The sequence below is a fragment of the Moschus berezovskii genome, chromosome 9 (assembly GCF_049115385.1).
Source record: "Moschus berezovskii isolate FMDL1 chromosome 9, NW_MosBer_1.0, whole genome shotgun sequence".
In the NCBI taxonomy this organism is placed as follows: domain Eukaryota; kingdom Metazoa; phylum Chordata; class Mammalia; order Artiodactyla; family Moschidae; genus Moschus; species Moschus berezovskii.
The window spans coordinates 56593005-56613875 of NC_142468.1; the positions used below are offsets into that span (position 1 = coordinate 56593005).

At 44.2% G+C, this 20871-nt stretch overlaps 1 protein-coding gene across 6 annotated transcripts in view; it reads left to right on the forward strand.

The window, feature by feature from the left end:
• The window catches only part of TLN2 (talin 2), a 509872-nt gene that overhangs the window by 131769 nt on the left and 357232 nt on the right, over window positions 1–20871 (forward strand). The window contains exon 3 of one of the 6 annotated variants that reach the window (XM_055435636.2): window positions 13134–13209. The exons of the other annotated variants lie outside the window; for them this stretch is intronic. The gene's annotated coding sequence lies outside the window, so the exon portion shown is untranslated. The remainder of the gene's footprint in view (window positions 1–13133; window positions 13210–20871) is intronic. 6 annotated transcript variants of the gene reach the window in all.

Below are 20871 nucleotides of genomic sequence, written 5' to 3' on the forward strand. Positions count from 1 at the left end.
ATCTTATCTGACGCATAATAAGACTACTTCTTTGAGCTGGGCCTGGGAATTAGGTTGTTGTAGCCCCAGACCCCGTTTGGAGCCGCTGCTTCTTTGCACCTGTTGATCTGCCTGTGGTGATGTTTTGCTCACCTCAGGATAATAGTGCGCTTGGTGATTTGCAGCTGCAGGGTAGACTGTGATGGGCCCGAGCACCAAGCATTGCCCTGCCTCTGCCCACTGGATGCCTCCAGGCCCTTGAAATAACTCTGAGAATTAATGATAAAGTGTGTTGTTATGGATGTGAAAGGTCAGCCTCTAGAGAATCCAAATGCATGATATAAAGTGATACCACATGCCCTTCCCAAGTTCAGAAAAGGTAAGTCACATTTGGAATGAAGTGTAAAAGTTAAAATGCACAGGTTGTCCCTTGGCCTTGGCCCTAGGTCTGTGTGCTAAGTTGCTTCAGTTGTGTTTAACTCTTTGTGACCCAGTGGACTGTAGCCTTCCAGGTTCCTCTGTCCTTGGGATTCTCCAGATAAGCATACTGGAGTGGGTTGCCATGCCCTCCTCTAGGGTATCTTCCCGACCCAGGGATTGAACCTGCATTGGAAGGTAGGTTCTTTACCACTAGCGCCACCTATTCCCAAGCACTTTGATAACAAGTTCCTGCAGTGCCAGTGGGCTGACTACTGATTGTATGTTGCCCATCTCCCGCTGAGTGCTAGGCTCTGAAGCAAGTCCTTCTTTTGTCCTCACTCAGGAGTGACCACAAGTCGTGGATCCTCCTGGTTGTGCTGCTTCCAGCTGTTTCTGAGGGCTGATTCACTAAGGATGATTAGGCAGCAACTAGGAGAACTTGGTACCTGTGACATATCAAAATAGTAAAACATGCAGGCATCTGAGGGGCCAGTCAGCCTGTTTTTCATGTTCAGGCATCTTTCTAAGTTAAAGAAAGGCTGATGAGATTACAGGAAGTACTCTGTGCTTCTACATGAAAAATTCAGCACCCACCCCCTCAAAGGTTGGGCCCAGCTTCAAACTGCCCACTAGAGGCTTGTGAAAATTTCTTTAAATGGTCCTTTTTTTTTTCCTTATGAATACTTCAATTTTGTATTCCATCTCATAGTACATCTTATCTTTTTTAACATTAGAAATGGTATTTTTCTTCCCAAATCCTAGAGGAGGATTGACTTGCCTGTAAGAGATGGCATGTTTGTCCTGTAGCTCCCCTGCTTGCAGCGCACCCCTGGGGGGACGTGAGAAGTGGAGGCCTTTGTGCCCCCAAAAGAAGGATGCCTTGTGGGAGGATGTAGCCATGCTTCTTGAGTTTCTAGAGATTAACACTCAAAAATTTCACTCCTAATTCTTTCATTTGCTTGTTCATTTATGGCTGTGCAGGGGTTTTCTCTGGTTGTAGCAAGTGGGGGGAACCCAGCTAGAAGCTCTCGTTGTGCTGGCTTCTCTTGTCATGGAGCACGGTTGTCTAGTGCGTGTGGGCTCAGTAGATGTGGTGCCTGGGCTTAGTTGCTCCACGGCATTTGGGATCTTCCTGGACCAGGTATCAAACTCGTGTCCCCTGCATTGGCAGGCAGATTCTTGACCACCGCACCACCAGGGAAGTCCTCACTCCTAATATTCAACTCAAGTTTCATTGATTGACCATTGTGGAATTTCTAGAGATTAATACTTCTAACTCAGGATGGATTCCAGCTGTTCTCTCAAGCCAGGGTTGAATGAGCAGCCCCGTTTTTCTAGATTTCTTGTCTTTCGTTCAAATAAAAATAGATCTTTAACTTGCCTTCACATGGTCTCTTTTGGATGTCTTACCGAGGAGCCAGCGGCAACCCGGTTGGTTTTATCCCTCTCTGTAAAAGGCTGTGAGTTAAAGGCCTCCTCCTGGTGCCCTGGTTTCAGTGTCTAGTCCTGGTTGGTGCCCAGGAATATCCTTCATTAATGACGAGGTTCTGCTCACGAGTCAGAACCAGAGGCTGGTGAATCTGACATTAATACAGCTGGGTGAATTTTTCATAGTTTGCCATGTCACATAGTCTTCCAGCGCCTTGATGTCTCTGCATGGTTTGAGTCTGTCATAGCAAAGGAAAATTTTCATCTTTTAATGGTGACATGCCTCCATTTCATGGAAAGAACATCATTTCTAGGGCCCTCTGGCTGAGTTTTCTCTGTCTCTTCTCTTTGAAAGGCTCATTTTCTGGGCCTATTAATTCAGAAATGTCTCTGGGTCAGAAAATCTTTTTCTGTTTTCTACATCTAAGCTCTTCTTTATTCTTGATAACATTCTAAACCTAAATATCACGGTAACTCTAAAAAGACCCAGAAGTGTCACAGAAACATAGATTGCTGTATACATTTTTCATAACTAAACCAGCACTCTGTCTTCCCTATCAAGATGTTTATTGATGTACTTCAGAAATATAAATGATAATTGTTCAAAGGCATAATTTTCCCTTTCAGATTTTATATTTTCTCTTAATAGATGACTTTAAATTCGGTGATTGTGTTAGCTGAATAGACATTGAACCAACTCTTGATAATTCTTGGGTTCTCCTTACATTAAGGTGAATAAAAAATTGGGAGCTCTTTGTTTATGTATTATTTATCCACAGTATTTTTGTTTCTTGGAAGGAGAAACCATCCTGCAAAAATCTTCTGTACTGCACTGCAGGTTTGGTTAAGGATGTTTGGGAAAGGGTACTCTGGACATTTACAAACCTAGGATACTGTTCTCTCCTGCTTGAGTTTGTAACAGTATCTTTTTCCCATTCATCAAGCCTGCAGAAGTGAACACTCAGTCTTTCCCAAATCATTCTCTTCCAGCCTCCATTTCAAGACCCTCTGTTATGGATTGAATGTTTGTGTTCTCCCAAGATTGATATGTTGAAATCCTTACCCCTAATGTGATAGTGTTAGCAGGTGGGACTTTGGGAGGTGATTAATGCAAAGAAATAGAGGAAAACAACAGAATGGGAAAAACAAGAGATCTTTTCAAGAAAATTAGAGACATCAAGGGAACATTTCATGCAAAGATGGGCTCGATAAAAGACAGAAATGGTATGGACCTAACAGAAGCAGAAGATATTAAGAAGAGGTGGCAAGAATACACAGAAGAACTGTACAAAAAAGATCTTCACGACTAAGATAATCACAATAGCGTGCTCACTCACCTGGAACCAGACATCTTGGAATGCGAAGTCAAGTGGGCCTTAGAGAGCATCACTACGAACAAAGCTAGTGGAGGTGATGGAATTCCAATTGAGCTATTTCAAATCCTGAAAGATGATGATGTGAAAGGGCTGCACTCAATATGCCAGCAAATTTGGAAAACTCAGCAGTGGCCACAGGACTGGAAAAGGTCAGTCTTCATTCCAATCCCAAAGAAAGGCAATGCCAAAGAATGCTCAAACTACTGTACAGTTGCACTCATCTCACACGCTAGTAAAGTCATGCTCAAAATTCTCCAAGCCAGGCTTCAGCAATATGTGAACCGTGAACTTCCAGATGTTCAAGCAGGTTTTAGAAAAGGCAGAGGAACCAGAGATCAAATTGCCAACATCCGCTGGATCATGGAGAAAGCAAGAGAGTTCAGGAAACCATCTATTTCTGCTTCATTGACTATGCCAAAGCCTTTGACTGTGTGGATCACAATAAACTGTGGAACATTCTGAAAGAGATGGGAATCCCAGACCACCTGACCTGCCTCTTGAGAAACCTGTATGCAGGTCAGGAAGCAACAGTTAGAACTGGTCATGGAACAACAGACTGGTTCCAAATAGGAAAAGGAGTACGTCAAGGTTGTATATTGTCACCCTGCTTATTTAACTTATATGCAGAGTACATCATGAGGAACGCTGGGCTGGAAGAAGCACAAGCTGGAATCAAGATTGCTGGGAGAAATATCAATAACCTCAGATATGCAGATGACACTACCCTTATGGCAGAAAGTGAAGAGGAACTCAAAAGCCTCTTGATGAAAGTGAAAGAGGAGAGTGAAAAGGTTGGCTTGAAGCTCAACATTCAGAAAACGAAGATCATGGCATGTGGTCCCATCACTTCGTGGGAAATAGATAGAGAAACAGTAGAAACAGTGTCAGACTTTATTTTTGGGGGCTCCAAAATCACTGCAGATGCTGATTGCAGCCATGAAATTAAAAGACGCTTACTCCTTGAAGGGAAAGTGATGACCAACCTAGATAGCATATTAAAAAGCAGAGACATTACTTTGCCAACCAAGGTCCGTCTAGTCAAGGCAATGGTTTTTCCCGTGGTCATGTATGGATGTGAGAGTTGGACTGTGAAGAAAGCTGATCGCCGAAGAATCGATACTTTTGAACTGTGGTGCTGGAGAAGACTCTTGAGAGTCCCTTGAACTGCAAGGAGATCCAACCAGTCCATTCTAAAGGAGATCAATCCTGGGTGTTCATTGGAAGGACTGATGCTAAAGCTGAAACTCCAATACTTTGGCCACCTCATGCGACGAGTTGACTCACTGGAAAAGACTCTGATGCTGGGAGGGATTGGGGGTGGGAGGAGACGGGGACGACAGAGAATGCGATGGCTGGATGGCATCACGGACTCGATGGGCATGAGTTTGAGTGAACTCCGGGAGTTGGTGATGGACAGGGAGGCCTGGCGTGCTGTGATTCATGGGGTCGCAAAGAGTTGGACACGACTGAGCGACTGAACTGAACTGAACTGACTAGGTCATGAGGGTAGAACCCTCATGAATGAGATTGTACGTGCTGCAGTCTCACTCATGTCTGACTCTTTGCTATCCTGTGGACTGTAGCCGAACTGGCTCCTCTGTCCATGGAATTGTCCAGGCAAGAATACTGGCATGGGTTGCCATTCCCTTCTCTAGAGGATTTTCCCTGACCCAGGGATTGAACCCACAACTCCTATGTCTCCTGCACTGGCAGTTGGATTCTTTACCTCTGCTGCTGCTGCTGCTGCTAAGTCACTTCAGTCGTCTCCGACTCTGTGTGACCCCATAGACGGCAGCCCAGCTGGCTCCCCCATCCCTGGGATTCTCCAACACCACCTAAAAGAGTTCCCTCTCGGCTCTCTTGCCCTCCTACTGTGTGAGGACACAAGCAAAAAGATGACCATCTCTGAACCTCATTAGATGCTGAATCTGCTGATGTCTTGATCTTCCAGTCTCCAAAATGTGAAAAACAAATACTTTATTTATGCGACTCAGTCTGCAGTGTTTTTTTTTTTTAAAGTAATTTTATATTGGAATATAGCTGGTTCGGTTAACAATATTGTGATGGTTTCAGGTGAACAACAAAGGGACTCAGCCGTCCATGTACATATGTCCTTGTCACAGCACCTCGGATGGGCTAACACGCCCTCTGACTCCACGTTCTCCAGTGGATGACGTATAAACCTAGTTGGTCACCTGAGCCCTGCTCACAGGGTGGCCTCTGTCTTCCTCCTGTCAGCGCCTTCTCTCCCCACACCGCCTCCTGTGTACAGTACCTACTCCGCAGGCCTGCGTACTTTAGCCGTGGTTTTCTTTTGCTTGCTGTGCTTGTCCACCTGTCACTGGGCGTGGTGTCCGCCTCAGTCCCTAAAGCCCAGCGGCAGTGATTCCTCCTTTGTACCTTTCCTGGTCCACTTACTACCTGCCTATGAGGCGGTGCCTTCCTCCCCAAGCCCCTGTGACATGTCATCTCACCTCAGTGCTCATGTCCTTTTACTGTGTCATAAGTTCCTTGCTCTGTTGTAGAATCTTGGGCTTCCTTCATCTTTGCAGGGGAGGGGGGCGGATGTCCTGTAGCCTGGGGTCCGTGTGGGCAGTGGAGGGAGTACATGTGACTGCCATGTACACCTGGGTTCACCTCCTGCTTCTGTCCCTGAGCTGTGTGCCCTTGGGCAAGTCACTTAACCTCCAGCCACCCCTGGACATGGCCCATCACTCTTCTCTGTAGGATGACTGTGAGAATGGACGCTGAGATGGGACAGCCAGGTAAGGGGCCTTGAAGAGCATCCTGTACATGAGAAGCATGTGGTCAATGCAAATTCCTTGCCCAGTCCTCAGTCCAAACAGGGTCTTGAAGCAGCTGTGCGTGAAACTGGTGCTCAGTAAATACTGATTGAATTGCAGGCCCCCTCAGGGCCTATAGGGTATTTTGCAGCTACAGATCAAATTGGCATAAAAATCTGTAGCCTGATGTGTGGGAGCTGTGAGTCAGGCTCTATTGCACCAATTTCTGTCTTTTTAAAAATATTTTTTTGTATATTTATTTTTGGCTACGTTGGGTCTTCGTTACTGTGCTTGGGCTTTCTCTAGCTGCGGTGCATAGGGGCTTCTCATTAGGGTGGCTTCTCATGTGGAGCACATGTTCTAGAGAGTGTGGGCTTCAGTAGTTGCTGCACGTGGGTTCAGCAGTCGTGGCTGTAGAGCACAGGCTCAGTAGCACACAGGCTTAGTTGCCCTGCAACATATGGAGTCTTCCTGGACCAGGGATTGAACCGTGTCTCTTGCATTGCAAGGTGAATTCTTAACCACTGGATCACGAGGGAAGCCCCGAACTCTGTCTTTACTAGAGACAGAGAATGTTCCAGATCTCTTACATGTTAATCTCTTCTCCCCCAGCCCCCCTTATTGAAGCAAGAGAGAATGACAGTTTCCTGCTAGGGAGCAGGCAGAAACCTCAGTGTTATCTTTGCTCTGATTTGGAGGGCCTATCTTTCCACTTTCTTGCTTAAACTATGTGCACAGCACACACTGTGACTTGCCCCTTCCCCTCCTGTCACAAATCCCTTGAAGGCTACCAGCTTAATATGAACACATCTCCAATTCTTTCTCAATTCTTTTTGGTAATTAATTTCCCAGAGGTCCTCTTTTTATTACTTGAGAGCAAAAGTTTTGCACAGACTGTGAATGAGGTTTGCTTGCTTTCGTTATGTTGGTAGTATGTTGAAAAAAATAACCCTAAAACTTCCTCCAACGAGTCAGTGAAATATAATTCTGTTAAAAAGGTCAAATGTGATCCCTTCAGGAGACCACCCCAGTGGTCTTCCTTTAGAACTGTGTATGATATTTTTGGAACAGAGTTTTAACGTGGCTTTTTTTCTTTCAAAGGTCTTTCCTAGCTTGTATTAGGCAGATGAGGTTGTTTAATGAAGAGCTGTAATTAATTCAGAATAGTCATTAGCATGTAAACATAAGCTGACCTTCAAGTACGTTTGAAGAAAATTTCACACTTCATGGGCACAGACATTTGACAGAGGGAAGAAGACAAAAATTGTATGTCAGTTTGGTGTATTATTTCAAAACATGGAAGTTAATGTTGTGGCAGGTTATAATTGAAGGGTTAAAGACTTGCAGAGGTGTAAGCTCAGTTTAATCTTTCAGCTGCCCTTAAGTGAGTCTTCAACAGGTATTGTCACTAAATAATGGGCGTAGCTAATGAGAAAAGTTTAATTATCTTGGGGTGTGGGATTAACAACTTGGGGAAGTGAAATCTTATTAAAGGAAGATGTGTCTCGTTATGTACCTCATATACACTGAGGAGAGCAGAAAGGTACCTTGGAAACCTTTTAGGGAGTGGAGCAGGTCTGATACAAAGGTCTAGACCTGGAATGTAAAGACATGTGTGCCTTTGAACTCTCCACCTGTTTCCTCAAATGATGGGGCTGAGTTAGAGAAGATCTAAGGCCCATTTGAATGCTGTGTTTATTTCTCGGATTTTTGTGGTCTCCTATTTAAATCTGTGGGGTAGGTGGCTGGTCACAGTCACTCTCCTAATATGATTCTGACCCCTGAATAAAAAGGAAATTTATTGTGTCAGTTAGCTTTGCTACTCTTTCCTCACCATTGTGTGTGTGATGGTTTGTTTCACAGGTTTGTTCGTTTTGATTCCTGTAATTAAATCCTTGTGTGTGTGTATATACTATAATGTATCCATTTTACTATTAATGGATTGTTTGCAGACTTTGCCTGTGCCAAAGAGCCAGTGACCATGGCCTTGTGTCTGGTGCACCTGTGCACGGAATTTAAGGCTTCTTCTTTTCCTTTTTCTTTGAGATATAATTAGTGCAGGGTCCTATTATTTGTGGAGTTTAGTAAACTTTCTGATGAGCATTCTCAGCTAAGAAAAGGATGCGTTGAAGGTTTGCAGGATTGTTCCTTACGCAGAAGTTATCTTTAGCTTGATTTGTGGGGACATGCTTACCAGTGACTCAGTGATCGTTGTTAAGAAGAGAACTCCCTGCGGGTTCTGCTTTATTTTATCTTCGCTTTAACTGCCCTGTATACTTGATTGTTTGTGTTTTCATACCAGACTCCTGTGAATTCTTTTGGCAGTGGTGAGATCCTAAAGTATAAATAAATCCAGCAGAACATACTTGGCATCCCTTTGGTAGGCACTCTTTGCCTTCCCTTTGTGTATGTTTATCACGCCCATACCAGCCATGCTAGTGACATATCACTTTTGTACAGTGCCTGACTGAGTCCCGTGCTGGTAGAGTCCTCATCCAACAAGATCCTAAGTGGAAATGGGCAACTCCAATAGGACATGACTGTGACAAAACTGAAATCACAACAAATCCCCAAACTCAAGACACCGGAGAACACACCTACACCTGAAGGGTGAGCCAGTCCAACCAGCTCCTTTTATAGATAGAGATTTGGGTTTAGAGCAAGTGACATGTCCAAATAGAACTCATGTCTTTTTCTGCAGTTCAGGTTGCAGCTTCTCTTAAACTAGTAATATTTCTTGGCTGAGGCTAAGGCAGTATTGAAAGAGGACTTGATATACTCAGAATTTATTATTGGTTTTGGGCAACGAAAGCTTTTTTTTTAAAAAAAAAAAAAAAGAACAAGGTCCAGAATAATATGTGATTTTCTGTTCTCTTTTCTTGGCAAGTGACACGCAGTGTTGTGCCCGCCTCGCTGTATGTGCTCAGTGTTTTTATGTGGGTCGTAGGTTTATTTTGGTCCTAATCACATTATGCTGACACCTAGTTAGTTGTGCTCCGCCGCCTGAAGAATTCTAAATTTCACTTGAGATATTTTTTGACTACAAGTAAGACAAAATTTCTCTGTCAGATGAGGGAATACGCTCACTCTATGGAGTTGTCAGTGATCTGTAATTATCTCAAGTCCTTTGATTTTAGCTTGGGAAGCATGCTTGCTTTTAGACAGCTGCTCCGGCCTGGAGAATTCCCCCTCTGCCCTCTGTTTCATTTTCCCATGACTGAAGGCCCACTGTCCTTCTGCCTTTGGTACTGTCAGTCTCTGCCTGCCTGGCATTGAGCCGGTTGGAATCTTTGGTAGGCAGGTGATCAGTTTCATCACTACTTATTTGCTTTATGCTATGAAACCTTTCTTCGTATCTGTTTCTCACATCATTGGGATAGTGGAAAGGTATGTTTGAACAGTTTGCTGGCAATTTCAGGTAAGAGGTGAAGTGAGCAATTGTATGATAAAGAGGCAGAATACTATTTGGCAAACTCGGGCCTGAGCCTTCTTGCCAAGGCATAGATTGAACAGAGAGGAGGCAAATGTGGGTTTCCTTTGGACCAGGGGTCCCCAGCCTCCAGGATCTAATGCCTGATGACTTGAAGTGGAACTGATATAATAATAGATGTAATGCACTTGAATCATCCCAAAACTACCCTCCCGCCCCCCCCGGGTCCATGGGAAAATCGTCCTCTGGTCCATGGTGCCAAAAAGTTCAAGGACTGCTGCTTTGGACCATCAAGTGATGGTATTGCTCTAGCTGTGATGCTGGCGATGGGAAGATGGTGGAATCCACTCCCACGTGAGTAGTTCCCTCCCGGGCACTGTTTTATAGAATGTTGAAGATCAGTGTATATGGGTGAGTGAGCTAATGAGATTTCAGTGGGGGTGGGGGCGTCTCCTTCCCCAAGGACAGTGAGAGGCTGTGTTCCTAACTTGCAGTATTCTGACCGCCCCCCATCTGCAGTACCTCCAGCGTCCGCCTGTCCTCTCCTTGTCTGTCTGTCCCACTCTACTGCTCTGTGGGCTCACTCCTCTCAGCTTCCTCTTCCTTTTCTTCATACCCCAAGCTGCTGTTAACAGACAATCACAGAAAAGTTTGAGGTATTTGTTCTCCTTGGGATGAAATGTGAGGTTTCATGTTTTCTTTGGAAGAATGACTGAGTCGCATTGTTACAGAAGCAAAGATACCCCGAGCACAGTTGTGCCTGTTTTGTTTTGTTTTTTATTTTAAATTGTTAGGGGTTTCGATTATGTACCCCACCCTCTCCTAAGGGCCCTGGAGAAAAAGGAGGTGGTGATCGCTGTTGTGTAATGAATCTGATTAGTTATTCCTTGCTCCAGTATTTGTTGTTGTTATTTTTTTTTTTTTTTTAGCAAAAATAGCTCTGCCATAGAGGCTGTTTGAGAACACTGCTTACATTCTAATTAATACAAAAATAGTCACATATGCTATTCATGTTGTTCTAAGAGAATTAGCTTTGTTTCTTACCACATTGCCCATCTTGAAAACAAATGTGTTAACTCTTCCTCAAAACATACTGATTTGATGGTACAGAGGTTTACTGGGCCTGTTGGAACATTTCCTCCTTCTCTCTTTCTTTTAGTTAATGAAGTAATTATGTGAGACTCTATAGCCCGTGTTCTAGCTTTCCTAGTAATTTTTTTTACCCCTGCACATAGTACTTCAACTGTTTAAACCTCAATTTTCTCATCTGAAAAACGGGAGTGGTGGTTTTACCCATCCATGAGGTTACTATGTGGAGTGGGAGTGTACGTAAAGCACTTACCCTGGGCTCAGCACTTGGTGAGGACTCAATAGATGTTGGCTTGTAACACTCCTTTGTGGTTAATTGTGCCTGAGGCAGGAAGGCACCCAGGGCTTGGGGAGGTAGGCAGAGTGTAGCTTCTGAAGACAAACTCAAATTCAGATTTCAGGTCACTAATGTAGGATGTTAGGTAAGAGTTTAAACATATCTGAATCTTAGATGCCTCAACAGAAAATTGAGTTACTATCTGCCTCAGCTACCATTAGTTTTGAGGACAATATAAACTGATGTGAAGTGACAGTTGCTCAGTCGTGTCCGACTCTTTGCGACCCCGTGGACTCTGTTCATGGGATTCTCCAGGCAAGAATACTGGAGTGGGTTGCCATTTCTTTGTCCAGAATTGATGATGATGGCTTGTTAAATAAGCTTACCCTTAGAGTGGGATAATGCTTGGAAAAGTATGGTACTCAGTACAGAGCTACAATTAGTCTGGCATTTTGAGTATAGGATGGAAGTATAATGTTGAAAGAATAGATAATATTAAAGATTTATTGAGTACTTACACGTCCCACACAGAGATCTAAGTGTTGTTAGAAGTATTAACTTTTCCATCAACAAATGAATGGATAAGCTGTGTTACATTTATAATGGAATATTACTTAGACATAAAAAGGAACGAATTTGAGTCAGTTCTGGTGTGGCTCAGCTGGTAAAGAATCCGCCTGCAATGTGGGAGACCTGGGTTCGATCCCTGGGTTGGGAACATCCCTCAGAGAAGAGAAAGGCTACTCACTCCAGTATTGTGGCCTGGAGAATTCCATGGACTACAGTCCATGGGGTCACAAAGAGTCGGACACAACTGAGCGACTTTTGCTGTCAGTGAAGTGGATGAATCTAGAACCTGTCATACAGAGTGAAGTAAGTCAGAAAGAGAAAAGCAAATATCATAAATTAACACATATATATGGAGTTTAGAAAAATGGTACTGATGAACCTATTTGCAAGGCAGCAGTAGAGACACAAACACAGAAAACAGACAGACTGAACACAGCAACAGGGGGAGAGGGTGGGTTGAACGGAGAGAGCTGCACTGTAGCATGTGTGTTACCGTATGTAAAACACACAGCCAGTGGGAATTTGCTGTATGACACAGAGAGCTCAACCCGGGGCTCTGTGACAGCCTACAGGGGTGGGAAGTGGGAGGGAGGTTCAAGAGAGAGGGGACATATGTATACCTATGCCTGATTCATGTTGATGATTGGCAGAAACCAGTACAACATTGTAAAGCAATTATCCTCCAATGAAAAATAAATAAAAAATTAAAAAAGAAGTATTAACTTATTTCAACAATTCTGAGGTGGTTACTATTGTTCCCATATTATACAAAATGGTTATGTGTCTTGGCCAAGGTCATAGAGCTATAGGTTGTATAACTGGGTGAACTTGGTCTGAAGCCTCCAGAGCCCACAGTATTGACCACAGAGCTGGGGATTTTAAGCCAGATAAAACGCTTCTCTCCTGACTGTGCTTTTTTGTATGAAAGATATACGTCACCCAAACAGTTGGGGATGTGCTAACCCAGCATTCCTGGGTGAGGGTAAAGTATTTCTCACTTAGTTGGTAAATATCTCGTAAGTATTAATAGGAACCAAGTCAAGGAATTCTTGGTCTGGGCAAGGTTGACTTTTTTTTTTCTTTTCTGTTACTGCTTACATCCTTACTTAAAACTGCATCCCTAGTGGCTCATAAAGGAGACACTGAGGGTATTTGCTTCCTGTACCTTTTCAGTGGGAATCATCAGCAGGAGATGATGATAGCGTATTAAATATGCTTAACCTTGGAAGTTCTGTTTACAAAATGGAGAATTGGGAATTGATGACTCCAGTATTCTCCTATTTCCAAAAGCTGATGCAGGATGTGCCAGCCCCGAGAATCAGGCCAGGAGGCAAAAGGGATGAAAAAAAGGGAAGTGTGTCTCGTCAGTGGTATAGAAGGAGTATAATTTGTGGCAGTCAAGTTCCGTTTGGTTGAAACTGGCTGCACAATTCTCAACAAAGCATAGTCTCTAGAAGGGAATATGTTATGTGCTCGTGAAATTCAAACTGTATTTCTGAGAAAATATCCCTGTAGTTTCTCTTTAAAAGAGTCTTTAGTGTCTATAAAAAAGGAGGGTGGGGAATGAGCCAGGAACTGAGAAATAGAATGCCATGTTTCTTTGGGGATACGAAATCTTTGTCACTGTAGAGGTTTGTGTTCCTCCCGAATCTGTATTTATTAATTGCCCCTTCTGAAGAGAAATGGCACATGCCTGTCTACATGCTTAAATTTGACTTTGATGTGGAATATACAAGAACCAAGCAGTGTTTACACGTGCAAAAATGTATTCACATACACAGGCTCACAAGCTTCCTGAAGTGGCTAAACAGATAACCTTCACAGTTTCCATCTTGAATGCACGGAAAATATGAAATTGTGAGTAGTAGCTTTTATTTCTTACCTACCCCCACTTTCCCAGTCTCTTTGGCAGTAGAACAATAAATCAAAGTCTTCCTTCTTTAAAACAGAAGTTGGAGCTACAGTGTGGGGACCAAGGAGGTACATGAAAAGATGACCATATATGTTGTTAAGTGGGAAAAAGAGCAACAAATTGCATATTTAAGAGATTCAGCATGCAGACAAAAAGAATGTATGTATGTAACGATTTTAGAAGTTGACCTCATTAGCACGATTGGAGGATGTGATCTTAGGCAAATAACCTGCCATTCTGAGTCGGTCTCCTTATCCATAAAGTGGGTTAGAAATACTCACCTCATAGAGAAGTTATGAAGATGAAAGCCAAATGATACATGGTGGAGAGTTTGAATTGAAACTGGAATGCAGCAAGTGTTCAGTTAATGGTAGCCATCATTGGCATGGAAAAAACACATGGAGTAAAGTTTGTTAAACTGTACACTCACGTTATTTTGATGGAGGGTGGGGAACAGGGATGGAATGAGGTTTGAATTTGTTTTACCAGCATTTATACCTTTGTTAGCTGGAAAATAAAATCAGCAAGATTTTTTAAAAATCTGAGAGAGACAGAACAAAGTGTAAAGTCATCTCTGTAATGGCTGTCTTTTCACTTGCCCTAGGTTGTTTTGCTAGAGAACTTTTAATTTTGCTATATAGTTTTCAAATTTTTTTAAAATAAGACTTTTAGTTTATTATTATTTATTTTTTTGCCTGCACTGCTAGGCACATGGGATCTTAGTTCCTCAACCAGGGATCAAACCCACACCCCTTGCATTGGAAGTGCAGAGTCTTAACCACTGGGCCATCATGGAAGTCCCTGTGCTGCTGCTGCTAAGTCGCTTTAGTCATGTCCGACTCTGTGCGACCCCATAGACGGCAGCCCACCAGGCTCCCCCATCCCTGGGATTCTCCAGGCAAGAACACTGGAGTGGGTGGGTTGCCATTTCCTTCTCCAATGCATGAAAGTGAAAACTGAAAGTGAAGTCGCTCAGTCATGTCCAACTCTTTTCGACCCCATGGACTGCAGCCTACCAGGCTCCTCCATCCATGGGATTTTCTAGACAAGAGTACTGGAGTGGCTTGCCATTGCCTTCTCTGCCCTACTTAGTCCTTGCCAAGGCAAAGGGTTGAGTTAGAAGCTCTTGCCTGGTGGCTCGCATGGAAGGAGAGAGAGAATACCCCAGTGAAAACCTCACTCCTGTCTTTTCCCTTAAACTATTGTCTTTCATGTATTAAGCAATTGACAGGAAAGTGTGTCTGATCCTTGGAATTCTGGGTCAGAGATGCTTAAAGAGCAGGCCTAAAACTTGAAGGGAAAGGTGATCATATGTAGCGTTTTGTTGCACAGAAGATCATGTCCCCCTCTCATCTCCCTGCCTTCTGGCTGAGTTTCTCACGCCTGTGCAGTGGTTTTGAGGCAAGCAAAGAATGGCTGATGTGGAATGTGGGAGCCCTGGGATCGGATTAGCAGGACCACTTGTGGGCGTGTGAATTGAGTGGTTGACACTGGTGACACCTGTTTGACATATAGTGGTGCAGCTCTCAAAAGAAAGCAGGATGTCTAAGTAGCTGCATTATCTTCCTCTCTTTTAAAGGGAACATGTCAAGAAATAAAGGAGACTGTTAGTAAATCCTGTTAAATTTTTGTTGTTCCTGGGTTTGACACTCTGTGCACTTGGTTGGTTTCTACCTTTTGAGAGATTGGTTTCTGAGTAAGGCTGTTTGAGACTGTGTTGTCTGCTTATCAAGTTCCTGTGAATGCAGTTTGGTTAGGTTGTCAAGGTGCTGCCCAGCTTGTGTGTGGGCTGGTCTGTGCCAGCCCCCAGCAGCAGGACTGAATGCCTTCCTGCACATCCTGTGGGCTCTCTGTAGTTCCCCATTTCTAATGGACCTGGAGGTAAAAGCCTTTCATAAGGAGTTGTTTTCCAGCACTGGTGGTGATTTTGTTTTGTTATAATTATTTTTTTATTTTAAAGCAAATCTGTGACTTGCTCAGACCCCTGAGGTTTTCTAAGATGGTTCTTCCATTTGGCAGCTTTGCTGGCTGGTTTATCCTGCTTTTTTTGGTATTTTCCTACAGCTGACAATTTCAGGACAGAACGAGTCCCAAGTGTCAATTTCAGAGTTCAAAAGCCAGAGAAGAAGACTTCATCTTCTCCCCTGGATGTGCAGTTAACTTTGACTCTGGCAGAGGTTTGCTCACCCTGCTGGGGTGGGAGAATATTGTTGAGAGTTTGGAAGCTGCTAATGAAGTGAATGGTCTGCCCTGAAATTGTTTTCTCACATACTGGCCCCCTACAACCTCCACCCCCTACTCCAAGTATACACGTACATGCAATTCCAAGGATCCCAGGACTGGGATAAACCCTCACAAGCAATCAACAGCTTAGATACTAATTCTTGCCTGCTTTGAATTTACCAAGTGTTTCTCAGAACTAGAATTTTATAAAGTACACGATTGTACAGCTGTTTCAACAGAACCCTCAAGCTAGCAACAAGGGGAAATAAATCCCAATGAGAACTAGCTAAACTAGGCACTTGCAGTTCAGATGGGGCAGGTGGCATGTTCAGCTGCCATGTGGCTTGACATTCTCAGTGAGATATGAACTGGGTAGTGTTCTCCTATACTTTCACAACCCTGAAGCCCTGGAATAAGCAATACATCTGCCTCCTCTCACACCCTATCCTGCTTTCTGATGAATAAGAGGTCAAAGGGTTCCATTTCTATACTATGGCATAGCTGCATGATATCAGGCCAGTAGTCATAGACCATTTGTTAGTAGCTAGCGTCCTCAGAATGGGGGACCTATGCTAAGTGTATTGGGTTGGCCAGAAGTTTCCTTAACATCTTATGGAAAAACCCAAGCAAACTTTTTGGCCGACTCAATATATACTCTTTCTTACTTAATCCTCTCAAGCACCTTATGAGGTTTGAGGTTGTGTTTTCTTTTCAAGGATGAGAAATTGGAGGCTTAGAGCAGGTTATGGAGTTGGGAGTCGTACCCAAGTCTGTACAGATCCTGAAGTGAAGTTGCTCAGCTGTGTCCGACTCTTTGCGACCCCATGGACTACAGCCTACTAAGGCTCCTCTGTCCATGGAAGTTTTCAGGCAAGAGTACTGGAGTGGGTTGCCATTTCCTTCTCCAGGGGATCTTCCTGACCCAGGGATCAAACCCAGGTCTCCCGCGTTGCAGGCAGATGCTTTACCATCTGAGCCACCAGGGAAGCCCCTGGTAGAGATGCTGAAGCTGGCTTCAAACTACTAATATAAATCTGCAACACTGTAAATCTGGAATATATAATAGTTCTAAGCTTGTTTGCCCTTATTTTATGGCTTTTCATGTTTATGTGTACATATGTAAAGAGAGTAAAATTGGCCAGATATCAAAGGGAAAAGTTGACAAGTCCATTGACATAGGGGGAGAATTTAACACCAATTTCCTAGTATTTCATATACTGAATACAGGCAAACAATAAAAACAGTGAAGAATATAGAAGCTTAAGGCAGTGGACATGTATAAAACACAGCTCCCATATCTGGAGCATACTTACTTTCACGCACACATGGAACATTTATGAAAAGTGACAAGGGGTACTCTTCAATAAATTTTAAAGTCGGTATCATGTAGGCTAGGCTGTGTGTGTTTGCTAAGTTGCTTCATTCCTGTCCGACTCTTTACAACCCCATGGGGTGTAGCCTGCCAGGCTCCTCTGTCCCTGGGATTGTCCAGGCAAGAATACTGGCGTGAGTTGCCATGCCCTCCTCCAGATCTTCCCAACCGAGAGACTGAACCCGTGTCTCTTACTGTCTCCTGCATTGGCAGGTGGGTTCTTTACCACTAGCGCCACCTAGGAAGCCCATTATTTAGGCTACTTGGAGAAGGCAATGGCATCCCACTCCAGTACTCTTGCCTGGAAAATCCCATGGATGGAGGAGCCTGGTGGTCTGCAGTCCATGGGGTCGCTAAGAGTCGGACACGACTGTGCAACTTCGCTTTCACTTTTCACTTTCATGCATTGGAGAAGGAAATGGCAACCCACTCCAGTGTTCTTGCCTGGAGAACCCCAGGGACGGGGGAGCCCGGTGGGCTGCTGTCTATGGGGTCACACAGAGTCGGACACAGCTGAAGCGACTTAGCAGCAGTAGAGTCAAAATCAAGTGAAATGTAGAGCCAAAAAGGCAAGTGCTCTGTGGATGTGAGATGCCCTTCAGTTCCCTTCCCATGTTGAGCATCCAGACCCAGGTAGGAAGAGCTCAGCTTTGGAGGGCTAACCTGGTAGCAGGGCAGTGGAGATGCCAGCCTGTTGTAGAGCAGCCCAGTTTTACAGAGATTGGATGCTGGTCCTGTTTCCTTTTGAAGAGCCCAGGATGGAGGGTGTTTTTTTTTTGACACAGGCACTCCTCTGAACTTCCCATTGAGGCATTTTGTAAATATAAATCCCTACCCTTCTATTCTTTTAAGGGAGAGCCCTAAAAACCACCTGGGACTCCTTGTTTATGGGAATTCCAGGCTGTTCCAGCATTCCTGTGCCCTGATAACATGGCTTTTCAAGGCTGGGAAATTAAAACGTCTTGTTGCTACGTAAACTAAAATCACTGGCTTTCAAAAAGCTGTGAATAGGAGCTTTGTAAATGGAGGATTTTATACTGCAAATTTTTCTCTTAATGTAGAAATTCTTATTCCCAGAGGGATGTGTGTGTATATGTGTATGTGTGTGTGTAGTAAGCTGTTTTGGTTCCTGTTGGAGCTGAGTGGTGCTTGTAGCAATGTGGCTTAGAGAGAAGGTCTTGAGCTTGAGAGCCCGGGAGAGCAGTGGCACTGGGAATAAAAGCGAATTGAAGGGAAAGAATCTGAAAAACAATATTATATTATAATATATATATACACACACACACACACCCCTGAATTATGGTGCTATACACTTGAAACTAACATGGCATTGTGAGTCAACTATACTTCAATTTGAAAAAAATAAAAGCCTATTGCTTCTCCTCTCTGAGCCTCGGTTAGGGCTTAAGAAACCTACCTGGAATTAGACTCACAAAGAATAGAGGAAATTGTGTATTTTAGACAGCTGTGTGCTTGGCATATAGTCAGTTCAGTTCAGTCGCTCAGTCATGTCCCCCTTTGCGAGCCCATGAACCGTAGCACGCCAGGCCTCCCTGTCCATCACCAACTCCCGGAGTCCACCCAAACCCATGCCCATGGAGTAGTAAGTGGCAGTAAATGATACCTGTTGGGATTATAGTGACCTACAACTTCATTGACAGAGACTTCTAGCTTTAGAATTCGCGGTCACTTGGGTTGCATTCATAATCCATTGCATGTTGACTCTTCTTCACTCATTCTTACAGATAATTGAGAAACTGTGGTAGGATCTAGAAGTTCAAGTTGTTTCTCCTCTCCATGATGCGTCTCCTAAGCAGATGAGCAGACAGGAGCTTAGAATCAAAGGATTTTTAAGTTGGAAAGAATCTTCCCCCCTTCATTTTTTACTTGAGGGGGAGAAAAGAGGACCACAGAGTTCAAATGATTGACTTCAAGCCGTAAAGTTAGCTAGATGGGACAATAATAATGTTGTAGCATTGCCATGATTACCAGCGTGGTGTCTGTGTGTTAATGCATGTTGTAACATCTTTGTGAGGTTGCTGCTGCTGTTCCAGTCTTCCATGTAAGGAATCCGAGGCTTAGGGAATGTGCAGCACTTGGTTAAGGTTACACAGCTCCTGTGCTGTTCCATCTGGCTGCAGGTCTCATCCTGGTATCCAGAATGCTGCACTGCTTCTTTGGTGTTTTAATCTACTTACAAAGTTGCTAAAGGCAGCCATGTGTCCTTCAGTGAGGCATCTTCTTGCAGAAAGCGAGGATCATGTGCACAACATTCTCAGATCTCCCTGAAATGTCTCTTAGAGATGGTTTAAAACCAGCCTGGGGTTAATTTGTGCATCCAGATTCATGTGACTTGGTGCTACTAGAATTTATTGAATGCATCCCCGCGTTTGCTTCTGAAGGGTCATTCACTCGGTCCCCTGGCATCTCCCTACCCGCTCTCCCCCAGGCTCCTCTTCTCAGGTCATCGGCAGGATTGTACTCAAGGTTAGTCCAATTTCTTTTTTGTGGTAATGTACAGGTTATTTGATCTTGTCCTCAGGTATCAGAAGTGGGTGAAAATTTAATGCCGTCACCCATTTCTTGCCAATTCTCATTGCCCTGCTCCTCACCACACCCCTGCCTCTAGTTGAGGCCTTCAGTCAGCTCCCCAAAACTGGTCCACACCAGCCTGCTGAGCATTCTTTTTTCCATTTATTGACTGAGCTGGATCTCTGTTGCTCTGCATGGGCCTTTCTAGTTGTGGCAAGGTGGGGGCTACTCTTTGGCTGAGGTGCGCAGGTTTCTCATTGCAGTGGCTTCTCCTGATGTGGAACACGGGCTCTAGAGTGCATGAGTTTCAGAAGTGGCACATAGGCTCAGTAGTTGTGGCCCATGGGCTGAGTTGTTCCGCAGCATGTGGAATTTTCCCAGACCAGGCATCAAACCTGTGTTCCCTACCTTGGCAGGTGGATTATTAATCACTAGACCTCCAGGGAGGCCCTGCTGAGCAATTCTTATCATCTGTTTGTTAGAACTCTTTGCACTGTGGTGTTGGATCCACAACTAAAGGCTTTAGTCTTGCATTAATGGTGGTCCTAGGGCACAAGGGGTGTGTGGGAGTTGGCAGTGGTGTGGTTGGTCATGTGGATTGCTGGTACATTTATTATCTTTTCTTATATTATGATATTATGACAAAATAGTTAAGGAATACTACAATCTGATGACAGTGGAGACATGGGTGCCTTTCCCTTAGACATACGTATGTAGAGCTGCCATTCTCGTGTGATCTGACACTAGTTTGCACACATGCATCCCTGGGACTTCGCTTTTGCAGCTTGTCAGAGTCCCCTCTGAGACCCAGTGACAGCCACTCCAGGCTCCAGTGCAGGCCTCGTCTCTGGGGTGGTCTGGCCAGTCTGAGTGGTCCCAAGGGCCCTTCCCTTGGTGGATTAAGAGGCATTATCCCCTGCTGGGCAGAATCCCTTGGCGATCTGCCTCCAAATAGAAGCAAAACTGTAAAGTCTCATGTTGTTTCTATCAGCTTAGGACACTGGCCCAAGTAGATCTCTCCCAGACCCTGTCCCAAGTGGTCTGTATTTCTGTTGGTAACTTTGGAAATGTTCTCTGTTTCTGTGTGAAAGGATATGCAAGGGTTACAGGGTCTGGGTCCTGTTCTCAGTGAGCTTATGTGTATATAGATAAGACTGTGTGGGTACAGATAACTTGTGAATCACTGATAAGTTAGGCTACAAAGCAGATGTAAGACTTAGGTGGATGGGTGGGCGTTGTGGTATGTGTTCCCCTATATACAGTCTATCTATGGAGTCTGTTAGAGTCTGTATGTGTATATGTGTATCTGCATTATACAAGGGGCTTCTCAGGTGGCACAGCAGTAAAGAATCTGTCTGCCAATGCAGTAGACTCAGGTTCAATCCGTGGGTTGAGATCCTATTCCCTGGAGGAAGAAGTGGCAACCCACTCCAGTATTCTTATTTGGGAAATCCCATGGACAGAGGAGCCTGGCGGGCTA